This window comes from Pelodiscus sinensis, chromosome 5 (genome assembly GCF_049634645.1).
Source record: "Pelodiscus sinensis isolate JC-2024 chromosome 5, ASM4963464v1, whole genome shotgun sequence".
Classification (NCBI taxonomy): domain Eukaryota; kingdom Metazoa; phylum Chordata; order Testudines; family Trionychidae; genus Pelodiscus; species Pelodiscus sinensis.
Genome location: NC_134715.1, coordinates 28,623,097 through 28,646,922, shown reverse-complemented (window position 1 = coordinate 28,646,922; position 23,826 = coordinate 28,623,097). Strand labels below are relative to the sequence as shown.

At 44.4% G+C, this 23,826-nt stretch overlaps 1 long non-coding RNA gene across 1 annotated transcript in view; it reads right to left on the bottom strand.

Moving 5' to 3' along the window:
* LOC142829403 (uncharacterized) overlaps window positions 1-23,046 on the bottom strand; it is a 56,281-nt gene extending 33,235 nt beyond the window's left edge. Inside the window, exons 1-2 of the long non-coding RNA XR_012903799.1 lie at window positions 22,870-23,046; window positions 19,610-19,724 (exon numbers count right to left, since the gene is read on the bottom strand). This is a non-coding gene — a long non-coding RNA (uncharacterized LOC142829403). The remainder of the gene's footprint in view (window positions 1-19,609; window positions 19,725-22,869) is intronic.
* Window positions 23,047-23,826: the final 780 nt, after the last annotated feature.

Here is a 23,826-nt window from a genome sequence, read left to right as displayed (position 1 = left end):
GAGAGAGAGAGAGAGAGAGAGAGAGAGAGAGAGAGAGAGATGACTATAGAGTGGATGTATGTAGTAGACAAGAAATGGAGTGAGAGTGAGGTATGGTACATATAAAACAAGGGGGGGGGGGTTAATACCTGTGAGGGGGAAGGAGTGTGTGTATGCAGGCTCATACACAGGAATTTCTGGGGTGATGATGCTTTTTTTTGTAAATGTGGACTTCAAGGGTGTGAATGCACCCCTCACAGTCTCCCAAGTAAGCAGGAAAATCAGCCCCAGCCTTCCCCCAGCCAGCCAGAGCCATGGGGGAGGGAGGCTCAGGCAGCATGCCGCTCCTACCTTCCCCTGGCCAGCTGGAGAATGCTTACTTGCGGAGGCATGGGGGTGCTTTTGCACCCTTCGCACATACACTCCTGTGTACAGGCCTGGTATGTACTGTTTATAAGAGGCGGGATGAGTGTGAGACCTGTGTGAAAGGGAAGGAGTGCGAGATGCCTGTGTGCATACTGGAAATGTCATCCAAAATGCCTCATTGTTGAGACTGTTAAGAAATAAAACAAATTTTTATTGTACTTAATGATTTTTAAAACGATCACCAGAAGCAAGAAGGGGGGAAAAGACAGTTCTCAGGGGAGCTGGTAATGAACAACAAAACTGCTCTAGTGCCTTGTCCAGAATGGCACACTGTATTATCACACAGAAAGGCCTTAATGTGATAGTCCATTGTGGTGTTTCCTCTGTGAGAGGACACTGTAAGACCCATAACTGACCGCAGTGATTAGCCCAGCACAAAGTCTGCTGGCCAATCTGAGTGCAGAGGGAACGGTCGTGCCTGGTACGGTTTACCACTCCAGTAACCACAACAAACCTTGTAAGAAAGAGTGGCTCAGGACTGTTACATATTGCTTAAAGCTATTAGAGTTGGTTCACTTGGGCAATTTGTATCACAGCTGTCTTACGCAGGGTGCTTCTCTGAAAAAATGTGTAGCAGTGTATCAAGTCAAGCAAATACAACTGTGCAAGAGAACTAAACCCTGGGGAGCAGAGGAAGGCAGAGAAAGAAGCTGGAGGATAAAGAAGAAATATAAAGAGGAAAGGCATAAAGTCCCAGAGCCAAATTCATCCCTGTTGTAACTTCAGCGTCGGACACTGGATTTGGATTTGGATTTGGATTTGGATTTGGATTCGGATTCAAGAGACCTGAATTCTTTTCTCTCTCACAGGGAGTCTGACCACAGGCAAGTCACTTAATCTATCATAAGCGGCGAGGAGTCCGGTGGCACCTTGTAGACTAACTGAAGTTTAGGAGCATAAGCTTTCGTGGGCAAAGACCCACTTCGTCAGATGCATGTGGGTCTTTGCCCACGAAAGCTTATGCTCCTACACTTCAGTTAGTCTATAAGGTGCCACAGGACTCCTCGCCGCTTTTGCAGATTCAGACTAACACGGCTACCCCTCTGATACTTAATCTATCATGTGCTTCAGGTTCCTTTCTGTAAAATGGATGCTAATGCTTTCCTGCTTCACAAAGGTGTTGTGAGGATAAAATCCATTAATTGCAAGGATACCACACAGTGCGGACAGACAGCATTTTTAATACATTTATCACGGTACTGCCTAGCTGCTCAGCTCCTATAACCACCGAAGAGTTACATCACAGTTTGGCAGATCCGTATTGTTCATAATTAGTAGCTGTATGGAGTAGGAGAGAAAAAGAAACCACATGGGAGCTTTCCGCACCTCAGATGAAGCACCTTTGCAACAATGAAGCATTATTCTAAATTGTGCCCCCCAGACAATACTTAACCTCTACACTCACCCTGACAGCTTAAGAACTGCAAACATATGAGAGTTACCACTCATATCACGGCTGTACATGGAAACTTTGTGGACACCACAATGCCGGGCACTGTTGCTTGCCAGAAAGGAAGTTACAACTAGTAAAGGCCCCCTCAGGGCTGCATCCATCCCAGCACATTTCATGATGCCAAGTGGTAAAGACCCTACTTAAGCAGCTGACCTAGATGCATCCTTGTCAGCACAGATCATGTGGCTTAATATCTGTGGCACATACTCCCCGTGCATCTCTTGTAGACTGCTATCCATGTCCAAAGGATACTGACAGCAAACTCCAAGGAGATACTTCATGTACAGTGTGAGGAGTGAGAAAAGTAAGAAAGGTTAGATTCAGACTCCTACTAGATTATTAAGTAATGATGAACATGCCCTTGGGGAAATAATTTCCCCAGATCTGACCTGTGACCTTGATATGGGATAGAGTATCCATGTTTTCTAAACGTAGGTTGCTATTTTCTCTCATCCCTGTGTACTACTCCCTTCCCCTTTCACCTGCTATTTAGTGTGTTTATCTGACTGCTTCCTCTCCCATCTTACTCTGTATTGCTTTTCCCAGCTATTGCTTTCTTTCCACCTGCCAACACCAGGTCAGTTTTTACTTGTTGTTCCATTCCTTCCATCTGTGACGTTTGTCACCATCCTGCTGTTCCTGGTTTTTTGTTTCCTCTTTTTCCATCTCTTCTCTCCTTATTATATCTTTTGGGTTAATGCCCCATCCTGTTGTGTGGTCCTCAAGACTCTACCTACTATTCTTTCACGTCTCCCATTCCCTTCTCTAACCCAATTCCTCCCCAGTATAGGTGCTGGAAGTACAGGTGGGCATGGGAGGGTTGGGTGTCCACTGCTGTGGTGTCCATTATACACAGATTGGTTCAATGGCTCAGCACCCTTACTATAAAAATTGTTCCAGTGCCCCAGTTCCCAGCAATTCTCTCATACTTCCCTTCCTGTTTTTCTTCCCCCACCCCACCTCTATGCTGGCCACAGGCCTAAAGACATCCTTCCTGCTGAGCTGAGAATGCACTGCTGCTTCAGCTTTCCTCTTTGTACCTCCCTGCTGTTGCCAAGAGTGGAGGTGTCTTTCGTCCCCTTCCCAATCAGCTGAGAAGCAGATGGTGCATGAGGAAATCAGTGACGCTTCATGAAACACACACTGCAGCACTACTAGAAAAGACCAGTACACCAAAAAAGTCCCTTCAAATCAGGACAGTACCAGTATATTCCAATGTCTGTTCATGCCTTGATGTCTCAGAAAATGGCTACTCTTAATATATCCTACCACTAGTAGGGATGTAAGTCACAAAGTTCAAGAAGGTTTTCCATTTCCATCCTGACTGGAGAGAAAGTATATATTCTAAGTCTGTGAAGAAACAGTCAAATGATCTGTCAGGCTACTTCCCACAATACGGGTGTTCAAGTCCTTGAAAATTCCCATACAGGATCTCCCAGGCTTGCCTCCAAGGGTAAGAAAGTTTCTTAAAGAGATACCAGCTTCTTACAGTTGCAAACATATGCTGAATGTAGTTAAGCACATGGCATTAATTTTATAAATAAACATCTCAGTCAATGATGATTCTGAATAATCCAAAACATAAAGAGACAAAACACTAATGTTTCAACCAATGAAAACAGACTCCTTACAGAGTCATTTACAAAAAAGAAAATCAGCCTATGTGAAGAAATGCTGTATTATCACGTGGCTTAGCTTAAAATTAAGTGCAGCTGCATTGGACATAATTGAAGTTTGCTAATAAAGATATTGTCCCCTTTTTTCTGTGTGCCTCAATATTAAAAAAAGGAAACAATATTGCATTGCAATGCCAGCAAGTACTTGTGAAGAAAATATTTTCCAGTACCCATTGATACATATTTATTATTCTTTTTGATTTTTTGAGTGCTTGAGATTATGTCAGGAAAAGAAGCATATATGATGCCCTCAAAACCAAAACAAATGGTCAGCAGTCTCTGTACAAAAAGGCAATAAATAGTTCATCCCAGTAGTCCACTGCTGCTGTGACTCTCAGCATTGCTTACCTCTCACAGAGGTTCCCAGTATAAACTGCTTCAAACAAACCATAGGCAGACTCAAAACTAAATCCATCCAACAGATGGATTGACAAATATTGACTGCTTTGGAGGGACGTAGCAGTAAACTATTGCCTTTGGGTTAAAACAGTTTGTTTGGGCATTGCTGTCCAAAGCCTTCAAACAATAGTTCTGATTCAGTCTCTGCTGAATCCTCAAGCACTATATTACTGGTTTGTCCATCATCTCACAGCTGACTCTATTTTCTAAGTTAGAACCTGTAACAATGAACACTTTCCTTTCTGATATTTCTTTACCTGAGGAACCTTGATGCCTCATCTTCACCTAAGCAGGACCTGATTTGTAACACTTAAAGGGTCCGATTCTGCCCTCAGCTACCCACAGAGAACTCCCATTGCCCACAACTAAAGTTGTCTGTCAGTTGCCATGCATGGAATTTGGCTTAAGAGATTTAGAAACCATTTCCTCTGAATTATTAAACATATATTGTGGGCTCAGTACTGCCTTCAGCTACATGCATGCACATCCCGTTGAATTCAATGACACTGAATTCACTGGGAACTGCCCTTTGTACTGAGGGCTCTAAATCTGGCTCTGATCGCCAGATTTTCTAAAGATATCTGTTCTTGCACAAACCCTCCAAAACAAGTGACTGAGCTTACACAAAAAGTTGGTCTACAGCAGGGATACTCAACTTTGGAAACCCCGGGGACCACAATACTCACAGCACAAGCCGAGGGACGCAACTCAAGTGTGGCTGCATATATATGCACATATATGCAAATAGCTTCTTTCACACTGACAGGCATGAATACAAAGATTAAGCCTTAAGCCACAGTGCCAGGCCCAAACGTGGCCAGTGAGAGCCAGTCAGAACCACTCAGGTTCTACCCACAAGGCTAAGCAGCCAGCACTTCCCACAATGCCCTGGAGCTCCCGGCACCTCCTCCCCGGGGGGCAAGAAATGCTGACACCCTGTACCTGTCTATTCCAGCCAACCTATCCCCTTGCATCTTTCAATGCTCACCCCACCTGAGAGATGCCTCACCATTGTGGAACATGTTCCCAGTGGAGGCCATGTTCAAAGGATCTCACCCGCAGGCCACATGTTGAGCCCCATGTAAATCAAATCTGCACCACGGGCCACAAACAAATGGGCCGCTGGCAGCCCTTGGGCCGCATGTTGAGTAGCCCTGGTCTACAGCATTGAGTACTGAGAATTTGAAAAGCCTGACTCACATGTGTGTATTCCACAAGATACAAAGAGTGAGAAGGCTTTTTAATCTTATAGGATGCTATGTGTATAAAACAGGTCAGCATGCAAACACAATATGTTGTTACACAAGTTCAGTATTTTTATTCTCAGGCGAGGGAAAAGATCGTTATTTTGATCAAAAATGGAAATAAAGGGATTAAACAAATCAGACGAGTGATTTGTAATTGGTCTCCAGACTGCTCTTCTTCCGTCAGTGAAGTGCATGCTAGCGAATAAAACTGCATGGGCAGATGTTATTAACTGCAGCTTTTCTTTCCAACCCTGGGATTAGTGGACTACTTTAACCTTGACACATTCATTTTATACTCATAAAGCTCCACTTTTAACAGTCCCTTCTCTTTTCCTTTTCATACTTGTCTGATTCTGGCAAATTAAAAAAGGATAGTGCTGTGTCTCTTTTTTAAAAAACAACAACAAAGATTTTTCTCACTTATCTTTGTTACCAAGAGCATCTGGGAATTCAAGACGATTTATCATCCCATCACCACATATTCTGGAAGGCTATTGCAGGTGGCAAAAATATGGCTTATATAAACAGGGCTCTCACCAAAGAATAAATGAATTAGGTAGTTATTTAAATATATTCAAGCAAAAGTAAAAGTGCATGTTTTATTCACTCCATTCTGACGTAAAGCAAAGAATACAAATATATGCTCTTTATATATCTGAGAGAAATGGTGCCTCTTTGAAGGTCCACATATACTACAGCCATTGTTCTTGCACTTTTTGATAGTGCCCACTTTTTGCATCTGTAGTAGTTTATGCGCCCCACCATACAAGTACATATACTGATAAAAAAATCAAATTGCAACTCTTACTGAATGTTAAAAACAATAAGGCATTGATCTAGTGGTCCATTGTAACAAAAGCAAAAGCAAAACTGCAATTGTGGTCAATACTTACAATTAACTATGCAGACTGCATTGTACCAAACTGATTAAATGTACAGAAGGAAACGGCTTTATGCAATGTTAAGCAAACTTTATAGAAATCTGATAAATCTACAGCACCATCTGAGGAGCTGATATGTGTGGAGGAATCAGCTTTCCTAGTTATTCATTGTGCACAATGTGCGTCTCCCCTCCCAGAGCTTCTCATGTCTCCCCAGAATACATTCCATATCCTCCGGAGGGGCTTGACCCTCCAGTTTGAGAACCTCTATACTAGAGAAATCTGGGGTGAGATTTCCCACAAGCACTTAGCACTGGTCTAATTCTGTTCCCATTACAGTCAAGAGTAAAAATTGCCAATGGTGAGAACTTGTGTGTGAAAACCTAGGTGTGATAACCTCTACCGTGGCACCTCTACCATTCTTAACAACAGCTGGATGAAACTTCTGGGGACACCATTTCCGGGGTGAGCAGAAAATGCAATTTTTATTCAACCAAAACAATTGATGAGTTTGGGTCAGTTATGGAAAATTGTTTCAGCCAGAAAAAAGATAAAATGAACAAAATTCAGAAATGCTGAGCCAAGTCAGTTTGATATTTCATTTTGGAAAGAGACTTTGCTTCAGAATTTCCCTCCATTTTATTTAAAGAATACATTTAAAAAACCCGCAAAATCAAAACAAAATATTTACTTTCAAGGTCAGCCAAACTGTTTTCACTGACCCAAGAAGTAAACTCTTTTCAACATTTCAGTCTGCCAAAGACTTGGAACCATTTCAGTTTTAGGCTGATCCAAAACTTTTTACTTTTATTTCAGACCTTCACTTAAATCAAATACAGGAAGGCCGCAGACTCATGACACAACTGATACCTGAAAACTGAGTCATAAATTAAAACATCCTAACTTGGAATCACGATCTGCTCCATTGTGAGACTGAGCATCATAAAGTTAAAACCAATGTAACTTGAATCAGGATGTTAATTTAGAAACATCATAAGTGTCATTTGTCATAAGTCAAACATTGAAAAATTGAAGACTTCCTGTATCCAGTTATTCACATAGCCTTACTCCCCACTCAGCACACACACACACACACACAAAACTAGAGTCTGTCACAGTGATGGTGTGGGGTATGAGAGAGAAGCAGTGAATGTGGTGTGTGGGGGGCAGTTGAGTGAAACACTTAAAAGTTAATTGCAGAATGAAAGAAGATCCCTTAAAGGTACACATTTCCCCAATCCATTGATTTATTATAATTACAGAGTTTACCTTTACCTTTTTTCTTTATCCAGCCACATATTTGAGTTGCTTTAGATTAAAAGTATTAGTCTTGTTAATTATGGCATTTAGTTCTGAAATTGTAATTGGTGTCTGGTGCTCCTAAGCTTCTATAACTCTTCTTGTCATTGTTTCAAGGGGGCCTACTTAAATTGCCTGGGGTAAACTAAAATGGAAAGTACCTTCTTACTTAAGTAATTTGAGTTATTTCTTGTGGTTTTAGTGATTTAATGTTGTACTGAAATGGGAGAGGTGGAAGGTTCACTAAGGGCAGTGCTATCTGCCACGATTTAATCAAGAATTGTGCTCAGCACCAATAATAATTGTAAAGGATTTTATTACACTCTCTGGAAAGATGGAAGTAAGACAGTTTTAAACACACAAACAGTACTAGTACGCAAACTGAATAAATCCATTAAAACAAACTGGTGAAGACTTCCATGCAAAAGTCATTTTTTTAAAAATACCTTGTACGCCTGTGTACGGAAAAGACTGCTAACTAATTAAATTGCAATCGCCTCCCATCACTAGGGAAACATGCGATTCCACCCTCTGCCCGCCCCCCTTCCCAATCCCAAAACCAATCCCTTCCCTTCTGTCATCTGCTTTACAGTTCTTCATTCATACACTATGAAATTGGAGGCTGTCCAAAAGCAAGGGACCAAAACTTCCACTGCAACTTTGTGGATATTTGGGACTGGCCCACCCTCTGCCTGTCAGATGCCCAACAGTGCTTGCTTTCACGTCATAGCGTAACAAATCCCCTCACCACAATAATATTGAAAACTGATGCAGGTAAGTTTTCCTAAACCTTTTTTGGGGAACTTAATTTTTGTTCATGGCTACTGTACTTTTAGGACTCAGTATTCAAAGCAGGAGCCTAAACTTAGGCTCCTAAATCCATATTTGGGCACTAGTCTCATTGTCAAAGTGCTGACTATGGAAAAATTCCATGCACTGTAAAATAATTTTTTTCTTACCAATAAATTGGATGATGCCAACACTCCAATAAATTAAAAAAAGTTAGCTCATCATCTCCCATTAAGATGGACTAATATCTCTAGCCAAATAAAGTGTCTGATCAGCTTCTCCTCCCACACTCATTTCTCATCCATTCAGGTATCAATACAACGGCTCAAAGCAAGACTCTGTCAAAAATCCTGCACAGCCTGTCAGCCTTGCACACCATATACATTTTCACAGTAGCTAGTGGTTCTGTTCTACAAGTCCCTGGTGTTTGGACATGTCTAGGTATGTCATTATCTGCTCACTGAGCAGTCGCTCTGGGCTCGGCTGGGAACAGACTCTCTGCTTGTCACCTACACATGGTGTGAGAGAGCCTTTTGTTCCATCAGTGCTATGCTTGTGAAAGGCAGTGACAGATGCTGGAGAGGAAAAGTCTCTTTCATTTATTCATGGGACAGGTGAAGCCTGGGTGGATGCCCGGCTGTCCCATTTCCACCCACTCGGAAGCAGAGGGGTAATACCATTTTCCCCAGTCTTTGGCACTTCTTTGCAAAAGCCATCAGCTGTGCCAAATTAACTACAGCTACTTCTTGCCGGAAAGAATTTTTAACCCTAGATTCTTTCAAATCAAAAGAGCTGGGCATTCACCAATCTGTGATAAAGACATGAGTTTCATTTCCATGTAAGTGGCATTTCCATGTAGCCATCAGGTAAAAGTGTACATTTTCCACTGGCTAAGGCTGACTCTGGAAGCTGTTTTTGCCTGGCTTCAATGGGGCTATGACACACGTGACAGCCAAGTGGGATCTGGTCTGTGAGACTCCAGCCCGAGGAGAAACAGTAGAAGCCCCATGCTAGAGTCATTTAAAACCGAAATGGACAAGATGCTACAGGCTCGATTGTGTCATGTAGGTAAGGCCCATGTTGAGAGCAACGTAGAGCACCCCTCACACTGAGACATTTTCCTTTCCAGAACCCCTCAGTACACAGGGAGAGCGTGTACCCTGCTAAACCTCTCTAAATGTAGCAGCATGCCCCCTCCATGAAGATGGCCAGCATGCCTGCAAAGGGCAAAGCTATGGCTCTGCCTACTGCTTGTGCCTTCCTACCCTCTTTGGGATGCTGTTCTTTTTTCAGGGAGCAGTCCCTGTGCTTCCCTGAACATAAGCAGCAATTCTTCCCAGCCCTTCTGCAGCCCTAGCAAGGGGGAAGTTCCTTCCCCTTTTCCACACCCTTCACCATGTACTTGTGTGTGGATGAAGCAGAACCTAGCCCTATAATAATATACTGGCATGGGGGATGGATTAGAGCAGGCATGTCCAAAGTCCGGACCGCGGGCCAATTGCGGCCCGTGTTCTGGTTTAATACGGCCCCACAGGTAATTTGGCAATATCTATCTTTTATGGCCCCCAACGAATCCATATGTATTGAGATGAACACATTGTAAAATCTCAGTTAATGTCAGTTGGTCTAAATCAGTTACAAATATATTTGGACACAACATATATACTTGGTGTTATGTTCCTGTTCATATTTTTTTAACTTAAAAGTTGACAGACAACCTTTATTACCAATAATATGTAATGTACTTTACAATGTTCCTGACATATATTTCAGCTTCCTGGATTTTTTTTTCATCTGGCCTTCAGATATGAAAGGCAGAGTGATTTAACACCTGTTTAGATTTGTCATCCATGTGACGAAATGAAAAGTATGCCGTTTGCAATAAACTTTGCATAAAATAGTTAATTTGCATTTAATTTTAATGGTTCAAAGAATGTCAGGCAAAATGGTCGGCCCTCACGCATGTTCACTTCATCAAATCTGGCCCTCTTTGAAAAAAGTTTGGACACCCCTGGATTAGAGTGACTGCCCCATACAGTAAGTCACTCTCACCAATCACTTCTGTAGCATCTGCTACTTTGAGCTATTAGCATTTATGACTGCATGGTTTTCTTTCTTTCCTTTTACTAGCTTTTTTTTTTAACCTTAAATACACCTTATAATTCAATATATTTATTTTACTTCCACATATGCCAGGTTCTGTTTAAATGCATCCTGCATTTTTCAGTACAAACTATCCAAAATGTACACTGTTTTCTTCCAGTTCAATCAGGATAACCATAGATTTTCTTTTTCAAATGGATAATTACCATTGGCACTAAATTCTTGAAAGGTGAACACTGCTGCTGACATAATTTCCACACATGTACCCAGAATCACATGTAGAAGAATACATAACACTTGACTAAACATTTATGCAAAAACTTTCCTTGCGGTTATGTTTTTCTGCTACTACAGGCAGTCCCCGGGTTATGTACAAGATAGGGACTGTAGGTTTGTTCTTAAGTTGAATCTGTATGTGGGGGTATGTCTACACTACCCCGCTAGTTCGAACTAGCGGGGTAATGTATGCATACCGCACTTGCTAATGAAGCCCGGGATTTGAATTTCCCGGGCTTCATTAGCATAAGCGGGGAGCCGCCATTTTTAAATCCCCGCTGCTTCGAACCCCGTGTAGCGCGGCTACACGGGGCTCGAACTAGGTAGTTCGGACTAGGGTCCTATTCCGAACTACCGGTACTCCTCGTGAAACGAGGTGTACCGGTAGTTCGGAATAGGCACCCTAGTCCGAACTACCTAGTTCGAGCCCCGTGTAGCCGCGCTACACGGGGTTCGAAGCAGCGGGGATTTAAAAATGGCGGCTCCCCGCTTATGCTAATGAAGCCCGGGAAATTCAAATCCCGGGCTTCATTAGCAAGTGCGGTATGCATACATTACCCTCCTAGTTCGAACTAGGAGGGTAGTGTAGACATACCCTGAGTTGGAACTGGCGTCCAGATTCAGCCGCTGCTGAAACTGATCAGCGGCTGATTCCAGGAAGCCCGGGGCAGAGGCTTCCTGTAGTCAGCCACTGGTCAGTTTCAGTAGCGGCTGACTTGGGGACGCCTGGGGCAGAGCAGCTGAGGTGCTGCTGGGTTGGTCAAGTAGCGCCGCCGCTCCTCGGCGCTACTGGACCAACACAGCAGCACCCAAGCTGCTCTGCCCCAGGCGTCCTGATTCAGCCGCTGCTGAAACTGACCAGCAGTGGCTGAATCAGGACGCCTGGGGCAGAGCAGCTGGGGTGCTGCCCGGTTGGTCCAGTAGCGCCCAGAGCGGCGCTACGGGACCAACTGGCAGCGCCCCAGCTGCTGTACCACAGGTGTCCGGAGCAAAGCCGCGGAGCACGGGGGCAGCGGGACAGCCTAGACGCGCCGTGGCTGTCCTGCTGCCCTCGGGCTCCGTGGCTTTGCTCTGCTTTGCTCCCCGTCCCCCTGGTCTGCAGACCAGGGGGACGGGGAGCAAAGCGGCGGAACACGCGGGCAGCAGACAGCCCAGACGCATCTGGGCTGTCCGCTGCCCGCGTGCTCCGCGGCTTGGCTCTGCTTTGCCCCCCCCCCCCCGTCCCCCTGGTCTGCAGACCAGGGGGACGGGGGGGGGGGCAAAGCAGAGCCAAGCCGCGGAGCAGCGGCCAGCTGACCGCGCGCTCCGCGGCTTGGCTCTGCTTTGCTCTGCTTTGTCGTCCCCCCCCCCCCGTCCCCTTGGTCTGCAGACCAGGGGGACGGGGGGGGGGCAAAGCAGAGCAAAGCAGAGCCAAGCCGCGGAGCACGTGGGCAGCAGACAGCCCTGTCCGCTGCCCGCGAGTTCCGCCGCTTTGCTTCCTCTCCCTGGTCTGCTGGAGACCAGGGAGAGGAAGGATCCCGTTCGTAACTGCGGATCCGACATAAGTTGGATCCGCGTAACTCGGGGACTGCCTGTATTTCAAAAAATGAGTAAAAAAAAAATGGATGCACCATTAATCTTCAGTATGGATTTTACACTACTCAGAATTTTGTAGAGTTGTGGTTACAGCAAAGGGTTAAAAATCTCAGATTAAAAAAATCTAACTGAAAGGCCAACTCACTGTGGCTGAATTAGTCACATAAACTATGTCTGTTTTAGTCATCCCTGCCTGGATAACTGATCCTCACTGAAAATCAAATATTTTAGGGAAAACAAAATACAAACAAGAAAAATAGACAATCTTTTCATTGTGACTAATTTCAGCATCGGGTAATATTTTCAGATGTGCCTATGTGACTAAGAAGATTAAGTTCCATTTTCAGAAGTGAGGTATGCATTTAGGAACTGTTAAAAATATAACTTAGGAACGTCTAAAACTTTTAGCCTTCTCTCCAGAATTACTTACTCTTAATTTCAAAAAATCATGAGTCATGCCCCCATCCCTGTGGCAGGAAATTAGTTTAAAGACATGAAATGTTTAAAATGGGTTCTTCTTTTTTGCCTTTTGTTTATTGAGCCTTTAAGTTGCGACTCTTTCAAAAAGGAAAGCTGTGATTCTCACATAATTTCTTGCCTCCCTAAGCTAGGACTTTAAGTTCATCATCACCTATTGTGAGACTTGCAATAAAGCTACTTCTAGACAGCCTTTGTGAGCTATTTTGCATATTTAAAATGTACCCAATATTTTGAAATATATTTTGAAATAATGGGTTCACTATTCCAGCATCCTTGTGTAAACAGCACCAAATTTCAAAATAAGCAATTTCAATATTACCTTGAAATAAGCTACGCGATTTGAGTAGTGCAAAACTACTAGTAAAGCCTTTAGCTATCATTTTTGAAAAATCATGGAAGACAGGAGAGATTCCAGAAGACTGGAAAGGGGCAAATATAGTGCCCATTTATAAAAAGGTAAATAAGAACAACTCAGGAAACTACAGACCAGTCAGTTTAACTTCTGTGCCAGGAAAGATAATGGAGCAAGTTATTAAGGAATTCATCTGCAAACATCTGGAAGATAATAAGGTGATAGGAACAGCCAGCATGGCTTTGTAAAGAATAAATCATATCAAACCAATCTGATATCCTTCTTTGATAGGATAACGAGTCTTGTGGATAAGGGAGAAGCGGTGAACGTGGTATACCTACACTTTAGTAAGACATTTGATACGGTCTCGCATGATCTTCTTATCAATAAACTAGGCAAATACAACTAAAAGCATGCTACTATAAGGTGGGTGCTTAACTGGTTGGATAACCGTTCTGAGAGAGTGGTTATTAGTAGTTCACAATCCTCCTGGAAAGGCATACCAAGAGGGGTTCCACAGGGTCTGTTTTGGGACCAGTTCTGTTTAACATCTTCATCAATTATTTAGATATTGGCATAGGGAGTACGCTTATTAAGTTTGCAGATGTTACCAAGCTGGGAGGGTTTTCAACTGCTTTGGAGAATAGGGTCATAATTCAGAATGATCTGGACAAACTAAAGAAATGGTCTGAGGTAAATAGGATGAAGTTTAATAAGGACAAATGCAAAGTACTTCACTTAGGAAGGAACAATCAGTTTCACACATTGTTAGTCTTTAAAGTGCTGCATAGTCCTGTTTTTTGTTTCAGAATGGGAAGTGACTGTTTAGGAAGGAGTACTGCAGAAAGGGATCTAGGGGTCATAGTAGATCACAAGTTAAATAGGAGTCAATATTGTGATGCTGTTGCAAAAAAAGCAGATATGATTCTGGGATGCATTGACAAGAGTGTTGTGAGCAAGACATGAGAAGTAATTCTTCCGCACTATTCTGCGCTGCTTAGGCCTCAACTGGAATATTGTGTCCAGTTCTGGGCACCACATTTCAAGAAAGATGTGGAGAAATTGGAGAAGAGAAGAGCAACAAAAATGATTAAAGGCCTCAAAAATATAACCTATGAAGGAAGACTAAATGAATTGGGCTTGTTTAATTGGGAAAGGAGAAGGCTGAGAGGGGACATGAGAGCGGTTTTCAGGCACCTAAAAGGGTGTCACAAGGAGGAGAGAAAAATTGTTCTCGTTGGCCTCTGAGGATAGGACAAGAAGCAATGAGCTTAAACTGCAGCAAGGGAGGTTTAGGTTGGACATTAGGAACCACCTTCCTATCTATCAGGGTGGTTAAACACTGGAATAAGTTGCCTAGAGAGGTTGTGGAATCTCCATCACTCGGGATATTTAGAGCAGGTTAGACAGACGTCTATCAGGGATGGTCTAGACCAGTGGTCCCCAACCTTTTTAGGTTGTCGGGCGCCAGGGGGCGTGGCCGTTTGCCTGCCGGGCGCCAGGGGGCGGGGACTGGGGGCGCCCCCCCCCATCCATGCGCCCGGGGGCGGGGCCCCACCTAGCCGCGCACCCGGGGGCGGGGCCCCCCATAGCTGCGCGCCCGGGGGCAGGGCCCCCTCCAAGGGCAGCGCGCCCAGGGCCGGCGCTCCCCGCCCCCCCCCTCCCTCCCTCCCTCCCGCCGAGTGCCGAGCGCCCGGAGCCGGCGCTCCCCCCCCCCTCCCGCCGAGTGCTGCGCGCCCGGAGCCGGCGCTCCCCCCCCCCTCCAGCCGAGTGCCGCGCGCCCGGAGCCAGCGCTCCCCCCCTCCAGCCGAGTGCTGCGCGCCTGGAGCCGGCGCTCCCCCCCCCCGCCGAGTGCCGCGCGCCCGGAGCCGGCGCTCTCCCCCCCCCCCGCCGAGTGCCGCGCGCCCGGAGCCGGCGCTCCTCCCCCTCCCGCCGAGTGCCGAGCGCCCGGCGCTCTCCCCGCCAAGCGCGCTCCCCCCGCAAGCGCCCGTGCGCCATGTGCCCGGGGCCAGGCCAGCCCCAAGCACCTGGCGGGCGCATTGAAATGCCCGCGGGCACCGTGTTGGGGACCACGGGTCTAGACTGTGCTTGGTCTTGCTGTTAGGGCAGGGGACTGGACTCGATGACCTCTTGGGGTCCCTTCCAGTTCTAGTGTTCCATGATTCTAAGGTAAAGGTGCAATGTAAAAGTTCTATCCCAGGTTTAGAATCATTTAAAAGAAAAAAAATACTGCTTTGAAATGGACATTGGTGAGTTGTGTTTTTACATTGTTGTCTGTTACAATGCAAGCTATTGAGCACAGAGTCTGGGTCTTGCTTTCTAGGCACCAAGCACACCAAGAGCACCCAGTAAATAATGTAACAGCAAATAATAATTGGGGCCTTAAATAAACATTCCCAAACATCTCTCAAAGTGGGATTTTGCCCATGAAAGCTTATGCCCAAATAAATGTTAGTCTTTAAGGTGTCACAGGACTCCTCATTTTTGCAGATACGGACTAACACAGCTACTCCTCAGCTACTTAACCCCAGTAACTGATCTGCTTATTCCCTTAGGCCGCTTTTCCGGAAAAAATTGCCAGCTGTCTACACTGGCCGCTTGAATTTCTGCAAAAGCAGTGACTTCCTACTGTAAAAAATCAGTGCTTTTTGCGGAAATACTATTCTGCTCCCATTCGGGCAAAAGTCCCTTTTGCGCAAAGCTTTTGTGCAAAAGGGCCAGTGTAGACAGCTCAGATTTGTTTTCCGCAAAAAAGCCCCGATCGCGGAAAAGCGCGTCTAGATTGGCACGGACCCTTTTCTGAATAAAGTGCTTTTGCGGAAAAGCGTCTGTGCCCATCTAGATGCTCTGTTCCAAAAATGCTTTTAACGGAAAACTTTTCCATTAAAAGCATTTCCAAAAAATCATGCCAATCTAGACACAGCCTTAGGGTACGTCTACACAGCAAAGTTATTTTGGAATAACATTATTCCGAAATAACATAGTGCATGTCTACACAACTGTCCTTTATTTTGAAATAATGTCAAGCTGGAGAACTCTTTATTCCAACTCCTGTAACCCTCATTTCAGGAGGAGTAAGGGAAGTCAAAGGAAGAACATTCTTCCTTCGACTTCCTGCTGTGTAGACAGCGCCAAAAGATGGATTAAGCTATTTCGACTTCAGCTACGCAGTTGATGTTGCTCAAATTGTGTAGCTTAATTCACCTTTAACTCTGCCATGTAAATGTACCCTTATTGATTGTGCACTGAAAGACCTTTTGTATGTATGTGAAGGATTGCCATGGGAGTTTTTATTCTGAATGTCCTGACTTTTCTAACTTAAGGTTTATGATACATATATCTGGAGAAAGGTTTCTCTGCAGAAAGTTTTAATACAGGAATAGTTTCTGTGATGAACTTTTTGTGCTCTGAGGTAGATAATGCTTTTGATACAGAAAGGCAGTTCAAAGTGTCTCCAACCTCTGATGATGTAGTCAGAGGTTTCATTCCTGCAATGAGCACCATGTGGGATCATCCTTCTGTCTGAGAAGGCTTATTGCAGGAGCAGGGCCAGAGTGTGTAAGCTCCACAATATCACTTACTCTTTAAACTCCGCAAGTCCAGTCACTACAGACACAGGATGTACAAAACATGCAAGCACAATAGGTTTAGATCAGGGGTGGGCAATAATTCTTTCCTAGGAGCCACTTCAAAAATTTCTGAAGTGGCCCTGGGCCACACCGGAAGGGGCGGAGCCTTGAACAGACGGGGCGGGGAGGATACTTCCGGGTTCCCCACCTCCAGACCATGATTAGTTTGGGGGCAGGGGAGCGCCTTTGCACCCCTGGCTCGGAGGAGACTTCCCATGCTCCCCCGCCCCCAAACCAATCAGAACCTGCAGGCGGGGAGCATGCAAAGCCTCCTGCCACCCTGCCAGGAGCACGTGGGGTTTTTAAGCACCGCGCGCTGCTCACAAGGAGGGGATAGAATGGAGGAAACTTCGCACGCTCCGCCCAGCCCCAGACCCTGATTGGCCTGGGGGTAGGAGAGCATGTGAAGCCTCCTCCTGCCATGCCAGGAGCGCCTGGCACTTCCAAGCGCTGCGTGCTCCTGGCAGGGCAGAAGAAATTTCACGTGCTCTCTCCGCCTCCAGGCCCTAACTGGCCTGGGGGCGGGGAAGCGTCAGGGCCTCCATGGACTGGATCTACCCACTTGGCGGACTGGATCCGGCCCGTGGAGGCCCTTTTGCCCACACCTGGTTTAGATTGTTTCTTTTGTTAAGAAAGGTGAGGGAAATGAAAAACATGAAATGCTGTTACTGTAGTATATGGTTAAGCTTACGGTTTTAAACCAATATTGAGAAAACTATAAACAGCTAGAATCATGGACACATAGAGCTGGAAAAGACCTTGAGAGGTCATCCAGTCTACTTCACCTGTGCTGTATATGTAGATCATCCCAGACAGGTATTTGTCTAATGTGTTCTTAAAAGCCTCCAATGATGGGAATTCCACAGCCTCTCTAGGTAACCTGTTCCAGAGCTTTAAACATGTTTAATTCCCACTTAAGTCAAAGGGACAGAAGCATTTACGGAAAATTAATCAAGTGCTTAATCTGAAGGGGTGAAATTCACCCTTGTGCAGAGTCAATCCATGGACTATGGACTATTTTAATTCTTCCAGAACTTTGTTTTGAGGGCTAAAGTGGGAGTCAAATGATTCATAGTCCTTATACTAACCTTCAGTTCGCGGGTGAATTTATCCATGGTGCACAACAAAGATAGGTTAAAAACAGAATCTGAGAGGCATGTATAATCTAAACCTTTCAAGGCAGAGCATATGTCTCCCTATTTGTTTGCACAGCACTAGCACAATGATCTCTGTTTATGACTGGGGGGGGGGGTCTTTTGGTGTTACAGTAATAGAAATACGGAATTATAATAATACACAAAAACCTCCACCCAGGAAGCAATAAGTATGGAATTTTTACTCAGAGGGAGGCAATAAAATTATTATATTATAATTGTCCCAAATTCCAACTCCTAAAAATCCCTTTTATATTTAATACAAGATAATTTCCTTATTATGTATCATGATATTTAGGTAACCTGAGAAAGCTAGAAAGGGATTCCTGCTGTTTTCTCTCCTTCAGGCTACTCATAAAGAGAATGATGTATAACATGACAAAAAACCCAACCTTTCTTTTAGAATCACTGCAGAATTTCATTTTACAAAGTTAAGAATAAGTCTGGGGAAATTTCTTGCTCAAAATTTAGAATCCCTCTTTTTGGCAGCTTTTCCTGTAGCTGTTCTCTCCCTAACCTCAACTCCATAAACACAAATATGCATCAGTAACCGAAGTCCTCTTCTCCATGTCCCTTTCTCAGTAGGTTGACACCAATAAGCCACCAACCAAGCCTTTGCCAACACAACTTCTGAAATGGTAGGTAAGGATATCCAATGAGACATACCAGGGACACATTTTCAAAGGTAGGCACACTGCACGTACTTGTAGAAAAATCAGTGCAACCATATAACACTTCATTGGTGCCTGAACTTTGGGTAGCTTTGCACACAAATGTGTGGTTAGGCATGTAATTTCAAGGATCTGCACATGCAAAAAGAAAGCATTTTTTCAGGCACACCAACTGACCCGCATAGTGGGAAATTTAACCCAAAGAATCAAATAATGAGGAAGATTTAAAAAGCAACACTTAAAAAAGCCTTACTATTTACACCATCTGAAAAAAGAGGGTTGAACAAAATAACATGTTCATGGTTTAAGTAGGTAACCGAGGAATCTGCTCCACGATTTTTGATTGTATGCACATTCTGCCAATGCATAATGTTATCATTCATCAGAGGTAATACATGGCTACCTACTCTGCGGTGATGGAGACCATCTATAGAGAGTGAGAGGACAGTGCAATCTCTAGGACCAATCCTCAGCCTCTCTAAGACTGCCACCAAGGAGGTAGACCAGTGCCATTTGTGAAGTAGCCCCCTGGCTTTGGGAATTAGGAATTGGAACAAGTCCAAGAGACTTATTTCACATGGACTACTAAAAAGCCAAGAGAAGCAATGGCTTTTAGTCACTAATGACTAGAGCTGAATTCAAAGCAGTAATCTAAAAATGAAAGATTCCTCCCCCTCTTCTCAATCTCCTGAGCCATACAGCTGCCCTGTCACAGGACAGTAACCAGTGTGATTCTCCTCTCATACCAGAGATACTCAGAACAAGCTCCACAGGACTTACCCCAATATAAAACCTAAGTGAGAGAAGAACTAGGCCTTTCATGTTTTAAACAGCATACGTGACAGGAACATTTTTCACCCTTTCTTTCCCCTGCAGCCTTACCAAAGTAGCCCTGTCTTATGACAAGGAACAGAGTCAAAAGCAGATATGTCCAAAGCCAGAACATTTCTGTTTAAACATTATGATTTCCTTACACTTCTATAAATCATAAAAAATTACAAGTAAAAATAAACATGGCCCTGGATTGTCTCCAGAGGCCTATGGGACCACTACAGGCAAAGAATAATATAAGTAAATATGGGCAGCCCGCTGAGTACTCTCACCCTTATCTTTGAACTGGTGAAAGCTGAAGAAGTTTGTCCTGTTGCAAATATTTACTTCACAGTCAGACCGCTAAATTTAGCATAGCATGGCTTCTGCAGGCATTAGCAATGGCTTACCGCACTCAGTACGAACAATACAGGTATTTCAACTTGGTGGGCAGAAATTCCCTCCCAGATCCATACTCCAGTCTTCTGTGCAGAGAAGGCATTCAGGTCTGCAGGGATGCACATGCTGGAACGAGCAAGGGAACAGAGTCAAAATAGTTCCTTCTGTGGCAAACAGAAGAAAGAATATATCAAATGCACTTATGTTCCTTACCAAAAGAGGGCTGGGAGGAATGACACTGAGTATACTGGAGTTTGCCCTGTCTGAGACTGCTAAATCACCTGTACTAGAGAAGAGTTACAGGTAGCATGACCACTCATTCCTAATTGGTGTGTGGCACAGTCTTGAAATGGAGATACCAAATCCCAGTCTGACTGGTTGTGCCCTGTAGTGTGCCATCCAAGGCGGGTGGAGGTCCAGGGCTCCCCACAGTGGCCCAGGCTCCCTGGGCAGCTCTCTTACCACTTCCTGCCTCTGGCCTAATCAGTAGGGTTGCCAGATATTTTCACAAAAAATACTGAACATAGCAGGAAAAATTGGTTGAGCAAAAAAAAAGGGGGGGGGGGACCAAAGTTGTTGAGCAAAAAAGTCACTGTGTCTTTAAATCCCCACACTCCCCACTCCCCATGTCCCCACCAGAGACCGCAAATACCGAAAGTTTTTGAAAAGTGGTCACCTTAATTCAAAGGGATCTTAAAAATACTACTGGAGCACAACTAGGTGCCTTTATATAGGTCAGAGTGGACCAACGATCGGGTAATTTCAAACCTTTTTCCTAGAAGAAAATTCCTCCAAGCATCTCCTGAAGTCTTTGCCCTTCTGACTTACACACAAGTGCAGCACTGTGTTCTATTATGCACACACATGTACACACACACACACACACAGACACAGACACACACACACACACACACACAATTACTGAAGGGCAAAGTAGAAATATTTCTAGTAAAGTTTATTTCTTGTGTGCTGCTTTGTGTCTCTCTTCAGTTATAGTTCTGAGACAGCAGCTTTGTTGAAATAGGAAAACCAATGAATGCATTGCCCAGGCCCACTCTACGCTGGGAACACATCTGGCCAGGAGGTATAGCCCAGACAAAGGAGGAATATTTGTGTGGAAGCCCCTTGTTAAAATATTGTAGCACCTCACTGCTGCAGTACTACTACAAAGCTCTGTTTTCCCCCATTTAGTGCCGCAGGGACTGATTGAGTACATGTATAAGCATATTGTTCAGATGCCGCTGCAAAATATGGAGCAGAATTGAGAAAAACATCAAGGCCATTTGTTAGCCCAATAAGCCAGGAAAAGCTGCTTCGCTCTTTTGGAAAAAGAGGACCACTGTGCCTGCCTTAAAAGACCCCTAAAGATGTAGGTTTGGAAGAAGAGCTCTGTGTTGCTTGAAAGCTTGTCACTCAAGAATAGAAGTTGGTCCAATAAAAGATAATGCTTTATCCACCTGGTCTCACTAATTCAGAAAAGAGGCCAAAGCCCCCAACATATGCCATTTTGACTGGGGATTGCAGGACAATATGCTTGTCACAGAACAATATGCAGTTTCATGTATGCACATTGGTCCTTTATTTTTTGCACACTGGGATGTTCCAAGCCTGTGTGAACACTGTGTTTCATCATGAGACTAATTAAGCAATTCACTTGCGAGAGGACATACCCCACAACCCATTGTTTATGAGAACATCCTACCCAAGATCTACATCTGAGCTGGGTGTAGCATACGGCAGCAAGTTCTCATAGAAAACTTGTCCTTGGCAATGTTGCCTACAACACATCTTCGCAATGGCTTTTCAAATATGCTCAAAGCTAGTTCTTTTGCCAGTATTACTCAGGCAGTTCCTCCTTTGGTTTGCATTTGTACATTAAAAAAAAGATACCATGAATAGATAAATATCAGCACCTGGTTTAATCCTGACTCATCCCCTTTGACTTCCCACGTGACTCATTTGGGTGGAGGGTGGCAAATAAACTGGCAATATGATTTGTGGCGCTAGATCAGAGGTCTAATAGCAGCCTTTCTATTTTATGGATCATAAGAGAGTCATATACAGGTTTGACCTTTGCAAATCTGCAACAGGCAAAGAGCTGATTTTGTTTATTTTACATGTCACAGAAAAGCAGCTCTTCAAATCCCCTAACTGACGGTAGGGCCTGACACCATCACATTAAGAGGGACCTTGGGGAAAGCAGTTTAATCTCAATCTGCCTTGGTTTACCTATCTGCACACAAAACAATTTCCATTCTCATGGGGGCTGTGAGAAGGCTTGTGGCAGTGAAATCAGGCTTAAGCAGTCTGATAAGGTAGGTGCAAGAGGCCAGGGGAAGTTAAGCCTCCCCAAAGAGCCAGCCCGCTGCCTTTGGCATGAACCACCACTGAAATTTCAGGTGGATAACCCAGCTGCAGCCCTGCCTGTACTCCACCCCAAGGCCCCACTTCCACTTATCCTCTTCCTCCCTTCCCATCCCAGCTCTGCCCACATGGGAGCTTCTTGGTAGAGGGTAAAGAAGCACGCACAAGCAATGAGTGGCCAGTCAGCAGTAAGGCCAAGGAAGGGGGCTAAGAAGTGAGAACAGCAGGCAAGGGAGACTCAGGGAAGGAGCCAAGTAGACAGGGGTGGAACAAGGATCAGGTTTGGGGGGAAGAGGCTGAGCAGGGGAAGGCCTCGATGCAAGATTATGATCTGGGTGCACACATATCCTCCCCCACTGCAGGAGTCATGTGCTGCCCATGTGATAAGGGCAATAAAAGTGTCAGTCCAATTTTCTGTAGTGGTTTCACAGGACTTAGCCCTTGTTCCTTTCTCTTCTCCCGCCGACATTTATGTCTGGGTAATCTCATTCACAGATGGAAACAACTACCATCTCCATGAGGCTGATTACAGATCTGCCTCTACACTTCAAACCTGTCTTCTTCTGTCCCAGCTAAAATCTCAGCTTGTTTCTCTGATATCTCCTTGGGGACAAACTGCTGTCAGCTCAAACTCAACATACCTAAAACAGAGCTACTAATATCTCCCCCACCTCATGCCCTGCTCTCTCAGTGCAATGGGAAACATCCACATGCTGCAGTTGCTCATGCCCATAACCAGGACATCATCTTCGACTTTGACCTCCTTCCAAGGTCCTCACATCTGGGCTTTGTCTAAGATTTGCATATTCTTTCTGCATAACATCTCTAAAATATGCCCTCTCTTACCAGGCACAATGCTAAAACTCTCAACCCCTTATTTGATTACTACAGCAACCTTCTCTCTGACCTTCCTTAGTACATGCTGTCCTTTATCCAGGATAAGTCTCTTGTCTTCATTTCCAAAGCCTTTTGTGGCCCTTCCACCTTATCTATCAGCTTTCATTCACGGTAGAAATGTCACATTCCTGCCTCTGAAAACTCAAATAACTCAACAACATTTAGGCTGCTGATGTGCTTAGCCCAGTGTTTCCCAATCAGGGTTCCGCAGAACCCTGGGGTTCCATAGACCATTGTCAGGGGTTCCGTGAGAAATTGTGGAATAAATAAATAATTTTTTTCTTACAATGTAAGCTGACATTTATATATATATATATATATATATATATATATATATATATATATAAAAAACAGCTCTTTACAAATAAATTTTCTTGACAATAATTTAGCAGTCATTGAATTGCACTCCCCGTTGTCAACTTTTTCTGGCCAAGCAAATGTTTTCATAGGTAGGGGTTCTTCGGGATATGAAAAATTATATTAGGGGTTCCTCCATGGGAAAAAGGTTGGGAATCATTGGCTTAGCCCATCGCCTAAATGTTCTGACCAATGTGATCTCTTTGTTTCCTTTTACTCACCAGTCTGTCTGTCTGTATCCATCTGGTCTTATACTTAGATTGTTAGCTTTTTAGGGCAGAGACTACATTTTTGTCCTGTGTTTAACCCACACCCCTAATGTGGGTCACTGTCACATATAGTGGCACTTAGACTACTTACAGCAAGATATAAGAACAAGGAAACTCTACAGTCTAAGCTGAGACCCAGCTGGCTTTATATCTCAAGCTGTAGAGGCTCCTACACTAAGCTCCATAGATCCCAGCTTCAAATCCACCCAGTGGCAGTTATATTTATACAACATCTAATGCAATAAGGTCTTTGTCCATAACTAAGGCCATGGCAATACATAGCTAGCCTCTGCCACTCACCTCAGCAGGTTCTAGTGTGAGAGGCATGCTGGGGGCAAAGT